The sequence below is a fragment of the Pipistrellus hanaki genome (assembly GCF_964339955.1).
Source record: "Pipistrellus hanaki genome assembly, chromosome: 2".
NCBI lineage: Eukaryota > Metazoa > Chordata > Mammalia > Chiroptera > Vespertilionidae > Pipistrellus > Pipistrellus hanaki.
In genome coordinates, this window is record NC_140504.1 from 162340068 (window position 1) to 162359642 (window position 19575).

The window sequence follows — 19575 nt, forward strand, 5'->3', positions numbered from 1 at the left end:
GTATTGAGTTAATATCAGGAAACATGAGAGATGAAGGAAAAATTAGAACATGATTTTTGTCATATTTTTTAGGGTATTGGTGGTATTGTTTGAGCAAGGATAGCTACACACAGACATATACATATATATGTATACACACACATATATGTATATACACATACATATACATATTCATATACATATACATACACACACTAGTATACATATATCTACAAGACATTGAAGAATTACAGCCCCTACACAAACACACACATATATAGTCTCATCACTGAAGTATACCTAATGCTAATATTATGTACAACTTCTTCCAGCATTTTTCTAAGGTTTAAAAATTTTATTAGATTATTACTATACACAGAATTTAGAATCCTGGTTTTTCACTGATAATTAATTCATTTTCCATATTATTAATTTAAACCCTGTAAACATAATGTTTATTAACGGCATAATTTTCTAGCCAATGGCTGTCTCTTCTAATTATTCTTCCTCCCCCTCTTGCTGCTGCTAGTACTTCTTATTTATAGCTCATCTTTATGGAGGGCTTACAGTGCAGTAGACTCTGAATTAAATTCTTTCCTTGTAAAATCTCATTCAGTCCTCTTAGTAACTCTATGAAGCTCGTTCTGCTATTATCTTTTTAAAGAAACAAATATGGAAATGTGGGATTTAATGCACAAAAAGGTTAAATAACTTACTTAAGATAGTATGACTGTTAAAAGTAGTGGTTGTTCTTTTGTTTTCTTAGATTCTAGAATGAAGTTCCTAACCCTGCCACGTTTGCATTTTCAGGCTTATAAGTTGATTCCAGTTCTTTCTTATAGTATCATCCTGTGTGTGTGTGTGTGTGTGTGTGTGTGTGTGTGTGGTGTGGTGTGTGTGTATGTAGTTACTTTTGATTAGATTCTTAAAAGAGATTTACATAAAAGGAATGACTATGTAAAAGAATATGAATATTTTGCAGACTCTTAATATACCCAGCCAAACTACTTTCCAAAAGTCCTACCCACTTACATTTTTGCCCCCAATATGTGAACATGCTCATTTCATCACACATTAGTCAGAAATGAAAGGGGAATCAAAAGGAGCTAATAGCTCTGGCAGGTGTTGCTCAATGGCTAGAGCATTGGCCTGCAACATTGAAGGTCATGAGTTCAATTCCTGGTCAAGGGCATGTACCTGGGTTGCAGGTTTGATCCCCAGCCCCAGTCAGGGTCAGGACAGGTATGGAAGAAACCAATCGATGTGTCTCTCTCACACCAATGTTTCTCTATCTTTCTTGCTCTTTCTTTCTTCTTTCCCTCTCTCCCCTTCTTCCCTCCCTCCCACTCTCTCTAAAAATCAATGGAAAAAAATATCCTCAGGTGAGGATTAACAACAATAACCACAAAAAAGAAGAGAATGATCATATATGGTTAACATTTCAGGCATGTACAGTATCTGAGAATACTGGAGCTCCTGGTTATTATACTACCCTGTTTCCCCGAAAATAAGACAGTGTCTTATATTAATGTTTTCTCCCAAAGTTGTGCTAGGTCTTATTTTCAGGGGATGTCTTATCTTTCCATGCGCTAGGTCTTATCTTTGGAGGATGTCTTATTTCCGGGGAAACAGGGTAGTAGGCTTATGAGGGTATTGGGGAAAGTAGAGAGAGAACCAGCATAGGGTGGGGCAATACTAGTAATGTGTGCTAAAAACATTTCGAATCAGAATATTTGGCTTTGAGACTCACCTTTACCAATTGCTAATTGTTGGCTCTGAAATTTCGGTCTCTCTATTTAAATAACAACAATTTTTTCCAGTTGTTGGGTGGGGGCATGGATAGAATGGGGATTATGAGAGGCTTTGGGAAAGGAGGGTGGTTCACCGGGGCCTTAGAAGTTGGGGTAGGATTTCAATTGGTGAGGAGGTAACAACAGGGCCTTCTGATAGAGGTGGCTCCTGAACCATCACCTAGAAGGCATGGCTTGTTCTGGGGACAGTGGGAGCAATGCATATGCGCAGAATGAGGCAGTGACTAGAGTCGGGATTGGCACAGTGAGCTTGGGCAGAATGCCAAGAACCTTAAATATTATTCAATGGAGTTTGAATTTGGTTTATAGATAATGAGATTCAGACAGAGTTTGCTCTTTATGGGAGTTTGATCAGATTTGTCATTTTAGGAGACTGCCCTGAGTAAATAGGAAACTAGAGAATAAATGGACAGAAAGGCACTAGTCAGGCAAGGTCCAAATAATCAAGGCAAGATATGAAGAAGTCCCAGCTTTCCTTTCAGAAAGTAAGGTGCCTGTGGCTATAAGAGAAGTGCAAACATCTTAGGGGAAGCCCATCAGAGGGATTAACCCATTTCCACCCACATTAGTGGTCCAGACAGCATTTAGAGAAGTGAAATGTATCAAGTGGACATAAAACAACCCTGCAAGGAGGGTAATCTTATCTGCATTTCACAGGTGGGTAAAATGAGACTCTGGTGGGTCAATCAACTTACTCATCACTATGCAGATGGAAAGTGAAAATGTTGAAGTTAAAGCCAAGAGTTTCAGACCCCAAATCTCACTCCACTTCCCATCAAAGTATCCTAAAGGAAGTGGCCTTTTAGCAACACCTCCAGATGGACAAGGATGGATGAAGAGAACTCCAGGCAGGAAAAACAACTTGCTGAGAATCTGTGGTCCTTTTTAAGCACGTGCACACCTACTTTCAGAGATCTGTATTCACTGGAGTGAGAACTCAGTTTGCCAACTGAGTGTTTATTGTCTATCAAGTGCAAGTCTTAGTGCTCAACACTTACTGCATCTTTTGATCTTGTCTGCAGTTTACACGTAAATACTTATTCTCATGCCCACTTTAGAGATTATCAAATTGAAGACACAAAGGAGTCAAGTGAGTTGCCCAAATTCTTGTGGTTAGGAGTGGCAGAGCCAGCCTTTCACCTCAGCCTCAAATGCCCTACTTCCTGCCTTCTCAGCCTCTTTTTTTAAAATTTCTTTAAGGTATCACATATTTGTCCTCAACCCCTCCATTCTAATCCCCTACCTCCCCACTCATACCTCCACCTCCCTATTGTCCTTGACCACTAGGTAGGCTCATATGTATGCACATAAGTCCTTTGGTTGATCTCTCCCTTTTATCCTCACCCTCCCTTTGAGGTCCAACATCTGACCCATGGCTCCTTATCTTTGTGTCTGTTCTTGTTCATCAGTCTGTGTTGTTCACCATTTCCCTTAGATGAATGAGATCATGTCCTACTGGAAATATACTAATAAGAATAAAAAATGAGACAAGCAATAATCCTTATGCTGAAAGGCATATGAATCAATCTGTAGTGAGTTTCTTTCTGGGCCACCAGTGTGGAGGCCAGGAGCCATTTTTTCCCTGGAAACAACCTGGAAGGAAACAGTGGATTAAATCTATTTTTTTCTTTCCCCAAAGAGGCTAGAAATGCATTTGATGAGGACAGAGATCAACCAGGGAGATCTGTTGTTTTTTAATGTGTGCCCATAATGACTATTTCTGGATCTATGCTGTTGCCTGGGCACTGTATCGTAGGAATGCTCTGCGGATCTCTCCTGTGCAGACCCTGCTGGGTACATTGTACCAGGGGATTGTTTAGCAGAGGAAAGGGAAACTGATTTAGGGGGTGTTAGGAAACCAGACGCAGTTGATTGGGTTAATTCAGATGACCTGGTAAGGGTCTAAATAAAAACAGAGGCAATGGGAATGAGAAGGAAGGGACATTCAGGAATGATAGTCTCGATAGGACTTGGTTTCTCGTTGCATGTAAAAAGTACAGGAAAGAGGCTTTAGGATGGTACCCACTTTCTGTCTTATCTTACTGGGATCCACCAATTACTTATTACTTTGCTTGGCTGGAAAAGTATATCTTTATAAAGAAAATGTGTCTATTGTTGGGCCAGGAGCAATACACTTGTTTCCTTTCCTGTGCAGAGAAAGCTAAAAGTGTCGGGCTTATGCATGAATAATAAAAATCAAGATTCCCTCCTCCCCTTCTGCTTAAAGAGAAAGATGATTTTGCTCATAACTTTGATGAGCTTGATGAATGTTCGGATATCATCCCAAGCACGCAGACCACCCCGGCACTGGGGAAATTATTAATATTTTACTAGTGGACTTGGTTGAGCAAACACAATAAAAACAGGCTCGGTGTCATTGCATGCTGGAAAAGCAGATGGCAGTCGGAAGCAAAACTGCATCCGGCAGTTTGAAATTTCAAATTACATCAATTTGAAGCTTTGCTCATGCCTCAGGCAAGATTTCCCCTCAAATGAAGGAGACAGGGGAGGTGAACCCTTTCTATCCAGGCTGGTTTGGCAGTGGCTGCTGACTGGTGCATGGCTTTCTATGATGCTCAGTGGCCTCAGAGCTGGAAGGGAGATGAGCTACCTCTGTCCTAAGCTGTAGGGTATAATATGGGGATGACAAACCAGAGAAGTCCCAGTTCATCAGCCCTAGCTCTCTATTCATGCACATTCTGTGTAAAAACTTTCCCATTTTATCCCCCCTCTCAACCTAGATAACACATTCTTTATGACTCAGATCATGCATTGCTTGCTTCAGTTTATATATGACTTTGTCAGCCTCACAGTCTCCTGCCCTCTCATCTGTATCTCTTCCACTTCTCTCCTAACACTACCATCTTGGATTGCAAGATATACTTTGGAGACTGGAGGCTGTGAGCTCTTTAGAGGTGTCTGTCTTCTGCACAGCAATTACAGTCCCTAGAACATGGCAGTCAATTAATGAATGGTACTTTTGTTATAATAATAATTATCAGATAAATATCAGCATATGTTGCATTTGTATATACGTGTACATAATAAACATAGAAGAAGCATAAAGGTGTACATGATGTCTGGGATGGAATATATGTGTGAGCAGAAGGTACATGTGGGGTGTGGGCCTGTATACTGGGGATTTTCACATTGAATGAGGCATTTAAGTCAGCTAAAATCCTATCTATCATATCATATGAGATTCTTTCAAAATATTCATTGTGGGGCCACCCTGCCTAGATATTTATGAAATTGGTCATTTTAACCATCTTCACATATAACTGCATACAAGATTGCCCTGAGACAGAAATGAGCTGGGCACTTTTCCTGAGCAGAAAAAGGCTATTGTGTGTGGACTGCGAAGAATGGAGATGTGGGGGAGTAAACAAAGTCAAAGAGAGGGGCGGGGGAGTCAGGTCCTATAGTGGCTTGTAGGAAATTGTAAGAAAATTAATTTGGAATAATTGAAAAACCATGTTGGAAGGATTTAGAGTAAGAGGGGAAATTATCCTAGTAAGGATTTTAAAAGACCGCTTTGTGTGTTGTCTGGAGAAGTCATTGCTGGGAGGGAGGGATGGTAGCAAAGGGACCTAATGGAGGCAAACGCAGTGTTTGGGAGGAAGCAGTGATGACTTGCAGGAGGATGGGAGCAGGGGAGGTGGAGATAAGTGAATGATTGGGGATAGTTTGGAGGTAGACCTGGCAGCACTTCCTAATGGACTATGTAAGATTTAAGGGGAAAAAAGACACTGAAGAGAACACTCAGGTTTTGGAACAACTAGATGGATTGTGATGCCATTTTGTATGATACATATATAGAGGTTTTTCAGGGAAATGTGTTTCTTGTGGATTAGGGCTTTGTGCATTAGCAGTTGAAGTATATTCGATAAGGCTGTACAATGTGCATGTGTAGAATGTGTGTTTATGAGAGATATTATGCTCATTTCCTGGGGCTGCTACAACAACTGTAACAAATTTGGTGGCTAAAACAACAGAAACTTATTCTCTCAACAATTTTTGAGGGCAGAAGTCTGAAATGAGTTCACTGAGTGGGAATGAAGGTGTTAGCATGGCTGTACTCCCTCCGGAGGCATCAGAGGAGAATCTGTTCCTTCCCTTCCAGCTGCTGAAAGTCTTTGGCTTGAGGCCACACCACTCTAGGCTTCAAGGCCGGCATCTTAAAATCTCCCTCTGCTCAGTCTTCACACATCACCTCTCATGTGTATATGTGTGTGTGTCAATCAGAGAGAGAGAGAGAAAGAGAGAGAGAGAGAGAGAGAGAGAGAGAGAGAGAGAGAGAGAGAGAGAGAGAGAGAGGGAGTGACCTGCATCTAGGGCCCACATGGATAACCAGAATAATCTCCACACTTGAAGATACCTAACCTAATCACATCTGTAAAGACTCTTTTTGCAAATAAAGCAACACTTCAACATTTACAGGTTCTAAGGATAAAGACCTGTGTGCACTGTGATATATACCATACAGAGAAGTGTGCAAATTATAGCTCAGGTGTGTGTTTGTGTGTATACTCAGGTTATGTGTTTACAGAGCCTTCTAGCACTGAACATGAATGTGAAGCCCTCTTTGTGTGTGCCTCTGCTGTGTCCCCATGCCAAGAGAGTCTGCCAGTCACATGGTTGCTGGTGAGACAGTGTTTATAAACACTAGAAGCCTCGTGCACAAAATTTGTGCATAGGAAGGGGGATGTCCCTTAGCCCAGCCTGCACCCTCTTCAATCTAGGACCCCTCGAGGGATCTCCAACTGTCCATTTAGGCAGTCAGACATCCCAACTGCTCGCCTGCTCGCCTGCCTGCCTGCCCGCTCGATTGCCCAGTTTCCCCTAACTGCTCTCCTGTCAGCCTGATTGACACCTAACTTCTCCCCTGCAGGCCCAATTGCCCCTAACTATCCTCCCCTGCAGGCCTGGTCACTCCCAATAGCCCTTCCCTGCTGGCCATCTTGTGGTGGTTATCTTGTGTTCACAAAGGGGCAGTCATCTTTGTCCACACAGAGACAGCCATATTTGTCCACATGAGGGTGGCCATCTTATGTGTTAGAGTGATGGTCAATTTGCATATTATTCTTTTATTAGATAGGATTATTAGATAGGATAAGTCTCTCTCACTTTCCCTGCCCATCCAGGTTAGCATGAGATCCTGAGCTACATCTACCTTCACATAGAGCCCTACACTAAAAATACTACTAATTGGATGTACGTGGCATTGTTTTTTAGGTGATAGGTAATGTTTGGTGTGTGGGGAGATCTGTATCCACAGCTTGGGATGTATTACAGTGGAAATGATATTCACAAGCGAGTGTCCCACAGACCCAGTTTGTCCAGCAGGTGTGTCTGGATTGGCTAGCAGATTATTATTACAACATATGCAATTAAAACACAATGCCTTTGCTAGGCCCTGTGCTCCCTGGTGGGTTCTAGTCCCACCACTCACAATTCTACTAGACATGCCTGCAGGTGCCCCCCTCAACTCCTTAATATCCCAAGTGGCCCTGAAAGACATTTGATCTATGATCCCTGGTATGAAATGGTTATATTCCTTGTCAAATTGCAGCTATCTACAATTGGTAAAGTACTTTGATATCTCTGATCTCATTTTAGTTTAATAATTCTCACCACCACTCTGTGATGGAGATGAGATGAGATCATTCCTATCTTAAAGATGAGTTGAGGCTCAATAGTTTTAACAACTCGCCCAGTGTCCTCCAACTAGCAAGTGGATTTGGCATGGCTGGAATCCAGGCCTCTTGACTCATAGAAAGATGCTCTTTTTCTCACACTACACTGTCTTCCTTACAATTTGCCTGAACTCCAGACAAGCCAGATATTATTGTAAATGGATAGCCATCAAGGTCAGATCTGAGGAAATAGGGCTAAACCACTGGCCTTCAACAAAAGCAAGGGAGGAAATCTACTTATTTCAGTTCAAGACACTGAAAAGTGGTGATAGGTAATGCATAAGAGAATAGAGAAAGAGAGTTTGTAGACAATAGAGCAATTCTACCCACACTGAGGAAAAGTCAGAGATGGTTGAAGGCAGAGAGCAAACATTAGGTACAATAGAACTAAAGAAACCAGAATACCAAAACTTTGACTCGCTTGTGCCCAAACAAAATACTCTCCGAGTATCTGTTCTGTGTTGTCTTGTTTTTCATCTTTAAAAAAAGGATGCTCATACAACACTCATTTCCTTGGATTGCCATCATGAGGATTAAACAGAATCATGGAGGCAAAAAATGTTCTGCGAATAATACAATGCATAATAACTGTGTGATCTGAAGCCCAGGAGGCTTTCAGATAAGTATTTTTCCCTCTATGGGAATTAATATTTCATCTGAGTGGTTATTGAAGGTTGTCTTGTATCTCATAGAATATTGGGTGTTTCTTATTAGACCGTGGCTCTCTGTGACAGACCTCAAGACACAAATAAGTTGAAAATTGCATAGTGAGATTTCATAAAGACTATTGGGCCAAACATCTAATAATCTATCCAAGTTCCTGATGGATAAAGAATTGCAAATGCTTACTTCAGGCAGTTAGACTCTGGAAAGCTGGATTTGAAACTGCATGACTGTTAGTCTGTTTGAGCTACTGTAACACACTCCTTAGAGTGACAAATTTTTATTCTTCATGGTTCTGGAGACTGGGAAATTCATTGTCTGGTGATGGCTCACTTCCTGGTTCATAGACGGTCATCCTGCTGTGTCCTCACATGTCTGAATGAGTGAGAAAGCTCTCTAGAATCTCTTTTACATGGATCCTAATCCTATTTATGTGGGCTTTGCACTCATGTCATAATCACCTTCTAAAGGTTTTACCTCCATACACCATCACAATGGGGATGAGGCTTTCCACATGTTAATTTTGGGGGACACAAACATTCAGTCTACAGCAATGGCTATGTTCTTTGGATTTGAAAGGACTATATTTCTTTCTCATGCTGAGGAAGCACCAGCTTTCTCCATCATTTTCTGCTTAGTCTGTTAATTTTAGCTGAAATGCTCTTCAAAGGAGACAGGTCACCAGCAATGATAATTTTTTCCTGCTCTGGTTTCTAGATTTGGTTGTGGCTTCATAGCATCTCAACAAGGATCCTCGTGAAAATTGGTGAGGGGTGTGGTGGAATTTTCTGCATGTTGCACAAGGTTATGAGCAATCCTACTGGACAAGCTGAACCTCTGAAGGAGAGGAACTTGGGTGACTGTGATATTCTCTGCCCGTGCTGATTTGACTGCTTCTGAAGCAAAGCTCTCTCACCTCTAGTTGGGATCTATTTTTCTTTGCATTCAGACTTTATTGACTATAATCCCCAGAGCACAAAATAGATAAAAAATGGAAAGGTAGTAAATCCCCATTTTTCCTCGAATGCAATGAGACAGAAAGGTAACTAGAAAGAATTTTGTTCTCAGAGGTGCTATGATCATTGTTGATTTGATTGTAAGACTTAAATGAGACAACATATTTTAAAGTACCTTGAAATATTATAAGAAGCAGTTTCTAACTCATCTTAGACTCAGGATTCATTTTTAACATTAAGAAGTGTGTGATGCATGATAATAGTTACACTCTGGTATCTCTTAAATGAAAAAACACACACACATGATACTAAAGTTAAAATGAATAGCATAAGCCCTTTAAAAATTAGCTCAGATGTTAGGTGGATACAAATATCACATAAAGAGACACACACATTAACATTTGTGGAGCTGTACCCATACATTTGAAAATACTAATTTATATATTGATAAGCCATTATTTTTCAATTTATAGACAATATTTAATGGGTATACAGATTTTTGGACTCCTTGTAAAAATTTTATGAGTCTTTTGGGTTCTGTTATCCATTGGTTGAGAAATCCTGAATTCTTAAATTAATTTTCCTAATTCTTTGAAAAGTGAACATCTATATATAATATGTATGATGGTTAGCTAACCAGAATTTTTAGTTTATTTCTGTTATGCCAGATAAACAAGAATGATGATAAAGGTTTAAGAACTTATATGTGAAAGGAGGTGAAGGGATTAGCCAAAGAGCATATATGCATGAAATATAGACACAGAAACAGTGTGGTGATGGCCAGAGCTTAGGAAGTGGGTGGGTGGCTGAGCGGAGGTGAGCAAGGGGGGGAATGGGACATCGGTAATAGTGTCAACAATAAAAAATAAAGTTATAAAAGAACCCATATGTGTCACTTTTTGGCCTATAATCACCCAATAACTCACAGGTATATAGATGACAGCATGTACGGCATTTGAAGGGGTTTTCAAGTTGAGAGGTCTTATGATGCAGTGGAAGAACTCAGAAAGACCTATATCCATAAATGCTTGGTTCCATTGTTTCTAAGCATTGTATCTTTGAGGCAACTAAACTTTCCAAGTCTCAGTTTTCTGATTTGCAATTTGGGCATACTTCATAGCATTTTTGTGAGGCTCTGCAATGATAGACATTTTATAAATAAGAACTATATTTTTTCCAACTCCCATTTTACAAATAAGAAATTAAGGTCAGAAAGATTGAGACACAGTACACACACACACACACACACACACACACACGCACGCACACACACACTCTCACACATTGTTTGTGGTAGTGCAAAGCGAAATCCTCCTGACTCTACCACAATTAAAAACTTATACTTTCTTCTTCCCACCCTTAAAACACTTATCATTCATGCCATTTTTCTATGCTGGAATTGGTAATGTCAACAGACAAAGGTTTGTTTTTAAAAGAGAGAAGATAAAAACTCACAGCATCTTTTACCCAGATTCTCAGAATGGTTTCCAGTAAGTGCTACTTTATCCTAGGAACTCAGATGGTGAGTTTCTGCCCCTCATGCCTTCCCTGACTCTGTTACCACTTGTAAAGCCCTGTGGATCACAGCTAATTAAAGAGGATGGAAGAAAATTATACCTCTGTTGATGCTATTGTTTTCATCTATCTCAAAAGCTTCTTAACTGCAAGGCAACAAGGAGTGGACTAAGAGGGCATCCTTTCTGACAGAGAGGGCACAGGAGACCCCAGAATGATTTCCATGAATCCACTATTATTTCATTAAATGATTTTTATACTTTCTGTTATTACAGATTCACACACACACACACACACACACACACACACACACACAAACACACATGCTTTGAGATAACATTCTAGGATTTGATAAGGATTAGAAAAGTGGGGAGCCTCAGAAGAGAATAAAATACCATTTATATAATGTATTTATTATATGTCTTGCACCATGTTTTTGCCCTCATTTCCTCACTTAATCCCCAAAAAAAGCATGTGTCTCATTTTATATAACAAAATAAGAAAACTTTGTGAAGTTCATATCACATAGCTACTTAGTGTCAGAGCTGGGATTCAGAACATATTTTTACCATCATTATAACCAGTCATTATAATTATCATTCACTATATTCATTAAAATGCTTAACATTTATTAAGCATTTACTATGTATTGAGTCCTCTCCTAAGTATATTGAATATATTAATTTACTTAAATACACTTCATATATATTAAGCAGTTTATTCTCATAAAACCCCTAAAGTAGGTATTATTATCATTCCCAAATTTTCCCAAGATGATGCAACTGATGGCCCAATTAGTTTAACTCCCGAAGCTGCCCTCTTAACTACACTGCTCTGTCTGAATCCAAACCAGATATTTTCCATTTCTATACTTCGCCTTAGCAGGGCTTTAAGGAGCACATCTCCTGGAGAATATGACCCAATTGGTATACCTAGGTTAAAATCCTCCCAGCCACTGTAACAGCATTCATCACAGCCTTGACAGTGGACAATATGGTGTATGATAGTAGGTAGCTGTTCAGAACTAAACAAGGGAGCATTAATTTGTTATCTGGGTCCCTTGTTGCTTAACAAAGGTGATCTGCATCTGAGTCAGTACAAATGAACAGGAAATGGGAAAGGCATGGGGTCAGCACCGAGGACAGCTCCAGTGGCTCTGGAACCCTGCTGAACTGCAATTGTCAGGGATTGGCCCTGCCCTAAAGATGAAACTTGAAAAACACCTGACATTCTTGCCCTAGACTCAGAACAGCGGTGATTCTACTTTTGTTGTATACAGTGATCTCAAAGAGTAGCAATGCATTATTTCTCATGATTTTGTGGGTTGGCTGAGCAGCTCCTTTCTGCTGGATTCCCTGGGCTCATTCAGGCAGCTGCTTTCAGCTGGAGGGTCAGTTGAGCTGTAACTTGTTCAAGATGACTTAAATCAGTGTTTAGCAGTTGGTGTTGGATGTGGACTGGTCTGCCTCATTTCCTTTTCCTGTGGTTTCTTATCCCACAGTAAGCCACTCCAGCTTTCTTGCATGGTAGCAATAGGGCAACATTTCTCCTCCTAAGACCTAGTCTCCAGAACTAAAAAACACAAACAAAAACAAAACAAAACAAAACAAAACTCATTTCTCCAACATGGTAATGGTCAAAACAAATATCAAGTCTGTCCCAGATTCAAGAGGTCAGAAAATCAACTCCACCACGATGAAACAAGCTGCAACTTTTTACAGCAATATTTAATTATAGACTCCTTAAAATAACTGGTCAAGATATATCAGTGAGAAGTTGCAAAGTTCTTCCCTGCACTCCCAGCCTAGCTCATTCTCCACATGACATTGCAGAATTTTGCGTGTACTCTTGTTATGATATGAATCTATTTTGCATTGAATAAGCAATTATTGAAGATAATTTGTGAACTAGGCAAAGTGCCAGTTTTTTTTTAAATTAACATTAGCTCATCAAGTTATTACAAGAATCTATCAGACTTTATTATTCCCATCAACTCTCATTTTAAGATAAAGGCACTGAATCTCAGAAAGATGAAGAAATTTGCCTCTGTATGCAGTCAACACATGGTAATCTTCCATTTTAGTAGTTTATTTATTATTGGCACTTGATCTGCTGCATTGCAGTTCTCCATTTATCTGCCTACCTCCCTTAAGTATTGTGATCTCCCTGATGATGAGACTGTGTATTCCTCCTTTGTGCATTACATATTTATCGGATGCTGCTGAAGAGAATTTATAAGTTCTCAGTAAATATTGTTGGATGGAGAAATGAATGGACTTCCAAACCATGGATGCTATCTTTGTTCCTCTATGTGTGTCTCTAGTTTATGTTATTTGAGCCCATGTGGATGAGAATATGATTAGAAATAATAATCAATGATATTTCTCAGAAGTTTATTAGGTGCCAGAAACTGTTAGACTTTTTTTTTTTTTTTACATATTTATGTTATGTATTCTCACCATGTATGAGACAGGTGCTGTCATCTTGATTTTACCTATGAGGAGCCAAGGGATTGGCGAAGAGAATCAGACTATAGACAGAGCAGGGCTTGAGCTCTGGACTGTTTGAATCCTAAGATCATATTCTTGATGACTGAATGATTCAATCCACCCAACCCCATTGCCTTTCTGTATTTTTTTTCTGGAAGAAAATGTTATAAATTCATGGGGAAGAAAACTTACATGAGATAAACCTCCCTGTTCCTACTGAATAAAATAGAAGGAAAACAAAACTCTTTATGTTCTGGCTCAAAACTACCTTTGTAGTCTTATTTTCTACTCAGTGCATCTATAGATTCAATAGTCCTACCATGTTACTCACCCTTCCTATGATGTGGCATCCACTATCATATCTCTTTGCCTTTGCTGATAATGTTTTCTCCATTCTATACATATTAAAATCATTCTTTGTCTACATGACTAGATAAAATTATTCTTTGGTAAAACATTAAAAAAATTCTTTAGTTGCCATTAACCAACTATTTGTCAATGTTTCTCCAGCAAGTAATATATATCTTTATTGTACCTGATTCTATTCCAGTTCACTATTTACATACTGGTCTTCCAACAGACAGTGAACTTTCTTCTCTTTTTTACAGTAGGTTTGACATTTCTGTCCAGGTACTATGCCATAGCCTATGATGATAAAAGTAACTAAGACATCAGTTACACTCAGAAAACTTACAGGGTCCAGCACAGAGAAGCCATTGACTACATAGTAAGTAAATAAATGGAGGAGCATGCCTATGGGGAAAGCCAGGGTATTATCAAATCTATACTAGAAATGTGCTGTGCCTACACTATAGACATTGGGAAATATTTATTCATTCATTTACTCTCTATAATGAGATAGGCCTAGGTTCAGATTATAGTCTTTCTCTCTTGGTAACTTTGAGCCAATCTCTTTAACTTTTTGAGGCTCAGTTATAAAATCTGTGAAACAAAAATACTGACCTCATAGGGTTTCTGTGAAACTCAAGTAGATAGCAAATGCCTATAGTAAGAGCTCAATGTGTTTTAGCATTCAAAACTTCTCCCTAACTTAATTTCAGAAACAATATGTTGCATTTAAAAATGCATTGTTAGATGGATGGATGGATGATTGAATAAATGAGGTAAGATTTGAGTAGAGTATAAAATTTCAGGGTATGATGACACAGACAAACCCCACAAGGCAAGCAAGCATCAGCTCTCTTCTTAGGGGCTCTGAGCCACCAAAGCCCTGAAAAACATCCTCTCCTGCCACCGACCCCCTCCCCAGAGGCTGTGCCAAGGCCCCTCCTCTTCACAGGGGGCCCAAACAGCTTGTTTTCCTCCCCTTTGTGTGTTGGGGATATGTGATTTTACTGTCAGCATGGTGTTTCTAATGAAAGGCAAATGGTGTCCAATGTGACTTGGAAAAAAAAGCGTACAAACAACAACAAAATTATATGTTCTCTTTCCCTGTAGTGTGCGCCGGGAGACTATGTGACTTGTTTGCTGTCAATACAGCTTATAATGACATGGTGTACAGAAGCACTGCCAAATGTGTGCGGCATTCATTATACACATGTATTAAATGTAATGCGATATGAGTTTGGCGGCAGAGCAGATGAGAGCTGCCCTGGGGCTAATTTGGAGTTACAGTACCTCTTCCCATGCATGATGAAGGGGGAAAGGGGAAGTGGGCAGCAGCATGGGTGTGTAGCAGGATGTCTAGAATTTTCAGGACTAATTCTGGGATAGGTTGAAAAAAAATGTTAGAGCTCAAAGACATATCCTTTTCCAGCAGCAAAAATAAAAACAAAAATCATTCATAATCAATTCTTAAGCTCCTACTAAGGACCAGGCTTGGAACAGGCCCTAGAAATGAGATGCTTCACCAGCCTGAAAGAAATTCTTATTAGTAGAGAGAGAAGCAAATAGAGAGAGAATGACAACAGGACATGATTAATGCAATAATAGCTACAGGCTAAGGTTAATATAAAACTGCAGAGGAGGATAGCTAAACCACCCAATGCTCACTTCCTCTGAGATGTCTTCCCTGACCCTTCATATATGACCAGGTCATCCTGCTGTATGATCTGGAAGCCTGGGCTTTCCCTTCACAACATTGCTCATGGTCAAAAGTTAGTTGTGTGTATGATAATTTCATCAGTGTCTCTCTGGCTTCTGGACTCTAAGGGCCATGAAGGCAGGGGACTCATTTACTATGCTCACTGTTATGTCTTCAACACCTGGCACAGTCTCTGGCACATAGTTCGTGTTCCAATGATATTTGCAGTTGAATGAATGGATAATTGGATTTAGTCATATATAATGTCTTTCTTAAAGAACATGGAAGAAACCATCCAGGTAAATGGATGAAGGGACAGGTGAGCCAAAGGTAGAGACATGCAACATATATAACAGTATATGAAATTACAGGAGTGAAAAAGTGCAGAGCCAAATTGAGGGGGAATCATTGAGAATGAATGGTTGGTATTCTTCATGGTGTTATTCACATTGTCTCTAGTTAGGCAAAAACTTTTATGAGAGGCCAAGCCTCACTGGCAGTGTCTATGAGAAAGCACACAGGAAACACCAACTTTAATGCAAATGTAATTTGGGAGGCAGATGGGGCACTGAATAAACATCTTGCTGATGAACTAGGTAGAAAAGTCACTAGTGTGACTGGTGAATAAAACCATGCTCAAAGGAGATTGTAGCTAATGAATGTTTAAGGAATTCTTTTCTAAGTGGTGAGGTGATGATATGAGGGGTTTATCCATTGCCTAGTTGATGAAGCTTGCTGAAAAAAAAAAATGGCTCCAAAGGAACAAAATAGCCATGAAAGAAATAATCTCATTAAACATACATTTATACCCATGGGAAAATAAGAGGGATAACATTAGTAATGACTAATGTTTTTTTGGAAATCATTATATACCAGGAAGGAACAGTGATAATTATCTTCCACGTGCTCTCACATTTAATATTCACAACACTATAAGGTAGGCACTGTACAGATCCCCCTTAAAGAAGAGTTGCATAGGAGGAGACCAAGTAAGGTTAAGTGACTTGCTCAAGATCATCTAGCTAGATAGAGGCATAATCATGATTTGAATTGAGATCATTTGACTTTGGAATCCATTCTTCTAACTACGATGTGGCTGAATCAGGCTATAAGATAGCCATAGCAGCTTATTGTCTGACATATGAGTCCCTCATTGTCTGGATTTAAATTTACCATGTGGCTGAATCAGGCTATAAGATAGCCATAGCAGCTTATTTTCTGACATTATGAGTCCCTCATTGTCTGGATTTAAATTTAAGTGTACTTGGTTCCCTCTTCCTATGAACTCAGCATGAAGTAAAGAACATGCCTTGTCTATCTATTGACCTTTCAGTAAAATAAATTGAGTCCTAGTTCCAGTTCTTTATGGACTTTTGATGGCTTGCTGTAATCATAGTACTTGTGAATTTGGAGATTTGCACAAGTTTTAGGAAGTGATTTTTTGAAATATTTAACATGACAAGAGAGTGAGGGATTCAATTGACCAGAGATGATGCTGGGGGTGGGCGAGTCAGGTCATGGGAATTCTGCTGTGTCACAGGGGGCCTGACCCAATGGATATATTTTAAAAGGAGAAAATTGAAAACTGCAAAGGTTACAGGCTTTCCACAGTGCTTTATAAAAATTATATATGTTTATGTACACACAGACACACACACACACACACACACACACACACACACACACACACATCTTGTGTCCACATAGGGGCAGGATCTTTGACCACATGGGGCAGCCATCTTGATCTTGTGTGTTGGAGTGATGGTCAATCTGCATATTATTCTTTTATTAGATAGGATAGAGTCCTGGTGCATGAGTGGGGGCTAGCTGGTTTGCCCTGAAGGGTGTCCTGGATCAGAGTGAGGGTTCCCTTGGGGCATGGGGCAGCCTGGGCAATGAGCCTGTGGCCGTTTTCAGGCTGGCCATTTCCTGCTCCCCCCTCGGTGATCCAAGTGGAGGCCCTGGTATTTGTGATATATTTATCTTCTATAATTGAAACTTTGTAGCCTGGAGCAAAGCCAAGCCTTCTGCTCATTCAGTGGTGGCAGCATTTCTGTTGGGGTTTATTCACCTTCTATAATCGAAACTTTGTAGCCTGAGTGAAAGCCTGGGCTGGCCAGGGTGTGTGGAAAGTTTGGCTTCCTTCATTGCTGGGGAAACTCAAGCTTCCCTCCTGCACTCTGTGGTGATAGCCATCTTAGTTGGGGTTAATTTGCATAGTCACTCTGATTGGCTGGTGGGCATGGCTGGTGTGTATAGCAGAGTAATGGTTAATTTGCATATTATTCTTTTATTAGGTGGGATATACACAGCTATAATATATATGCACAAATGGATGGGCAAAAGTTGGTTTACAGTTATCATACAAATAAGTGTATACACAATACACTATATATATACACATACACATGTTCTCATAATTTAAAAAGGTAAATACTGTGTGTATGTATATAAGCATATGTACCTTGAATTATACCATCTAAACTTTATTGATTCTTATGTACCTTCTATGCTATGCCTTCACAAGTATTATGTTGTCTAATGCTTCACCACACCTTGAGGAAGTAATTGTGATTATTTTCATTTTCCAACATGGAAAGCAAGAGGCAGAGGAGTTAGGCCACTTGTCAAGGCCACAGTGTCAGTGACCAGCTGAGCCAGTTATTCTTCAGTCTGTCAGGTTCCTCCAGGCTTGTTCCATGAACAGCCGGGTGATTCTGTCTCTCTTACCTTCCACTACCTGTTTGAAAACAGGTTCCTCTGGGAGCTGGCTCCTCAGTGAGCTTCTGAAAGTCAGAATTGGAGTCCATTGGTCTGTGTCTCCATGGCCTATTTCTAGCCTATAGCAACACCTTAAATGTGGAGGAAGTGATAGAAGCACTGCTTTGGTGCCTCTGGGTAGTAAGTAAAGGGATTCATTGCCTCAGTGCACTTGGGTAGCAAGTGACAGAGCTGGGCTAGAACTTGACGTCCTAAGCAGAACATGAAGGATCTTTGTATAGATTCTACAATTCTCTCTGCTCTGAAATCTAACACTTAGAGCCCTTTCCTCTTTCTGAGTGAGTCACCAGACACTGTCCTTTGGCATTCCTTACAGTACTTTCTTAATATTTAACATGAGCATGGCTTTCCCTTTCTGTGAGTTTGCTTCTCTCTCTCTTACTGGACCATGGGCTCCTCTTGGCTCCTCTGGACTTAAAGGGAAAGGAAGGAATTCACAGTTGTTGAGCTTGTAAAACATGCCAAGCACCATATCAAGGCCATCACATGCATGAGTTTATTTATCTTCATGACAATTCTTAGAAACAGATATTGTCTGCCTTCACGGAAAAGCCATTTTGGTCTCAGAAAGTAACATAATCTGAGAACTAACACACAGTAATCAAAGGCAGAGCTGGGATTTAAACCTGGGTCTTTATTTATTTATTTAAAATATATTTTTATTGATTTTTTACAGAGAGGAAGGGAGAGAGATAGAGAGCTAGAAATGTTGATGAGAGAGAAACATCGACCAGCTGCCTCTTGAGCACCCCCTACCGGGGATGTGCCCGCAACCAAGGTACATGCCCTTGACCGGAATCGAACCCGGGACCCTTCAGTCCTCAGACAGATGCTCTACCACTGAGCCAAACCGGTTTCAGCTAAACCTGGGTCTTTTTTATGCCAAATTCCATGAGATGGACATGGAATTTTTCACCTTAGCCTAATGGACACATGGCCCAGGCTTCCTCTGCCAGAGACCCTCCTTTCTCACACAGGCTCCCCTGTATCAGGGCCAAGTGGTGGCAAGCCTGGCAGTGTAGAAGGCTGCAGCAAACAGGCTCTGGCATCTTAGAATGTGGCACAAGGTATGCCAGTGCCAGGAAGAACAGTTGGTGAACAGTTGGAAAATGGATATTTTTATGCAAGGGTTGCCTAGAGAGAGGGCGGGGGGAGAGTGAAAAGAACTGTTTATAAAGAAGCCACAATTAATAAGGTCTTTTTTAGCTTTTTGGATTTAGATTTTCAAGTCCATTGCTTTGGGTTTGAAAAAGAACCGAAAGGTCCCTGAGGAGCCAAGCTCTCCAGCTCCCACAGTGTGAAGACATTTAGGAAACTGATCCAAAGCTGAGTGTGTTGATGATTTTAATTATTCAGCAAGGAGCTCAAAGATGCTCTGAATTCCTGTGGACAGCTTTTTTTCTGGGTCATTTATATCATGGCATGCTCCATGTGCTGCTTAAGAGTTATAGGATGACAATGAAAGGGGAAAAGGAAAGGAAAGAGAGGGCACCATGCCAAAGATATCTGAGAGAACCGTAGCCTCTCTAACCTTCTATGGGCCTCAGTGTTCTCATCTGTAAAATGGGAATAAAAGTATCTATCAAAGTGGGGTTTTGTGAAGATGTAAAACATACCCTCTACACCTTAAAAACATTTTGA